Here is a 298-nt window from a genome sequence, read left to right as displayed (position 1 = left end):
ATTGCTTGGGCACTGTCCCTGAGCTCTTTTGCTCAAAGCTAGTGCTCTACCACTATGAGCCACAACTCCACTTCCAGTTTTTGAGTGGTTAACTAGAGATAAGCATCTCACAAGGACTTTTCTGCCCAGGCTGGCTTTGAACCATCATCCTCAGATCTCAGCCCAGCAATGTATACTTTTATTTTAGATGCAGACATAATGGAAAACTGGCTATGAAAATAGAAATTATGTTGTAGTTAATGGGTTCAAAAATCCCAGTCCCATAACAAAAATAAAAGTTAAATTTGTCTTTAAAATG

The sequence above is a fragment of the Megascapheus bottae genome, chromosome 8 (assembly GCF_031878675.1).
Source record: "Megascapheus bottae isolate mThoBot1 chromosome 8, mThoBot2.hap1, whole genome shotgun sequence".
NCBI lineage: Eukaryota > Metazoa > Chordata > Mammalia > Rodentia > Geomyidae > Megascapheus > Megascapheus bottae.
This window is presented reverse-complemented; position numbering follows the sequence as displayed.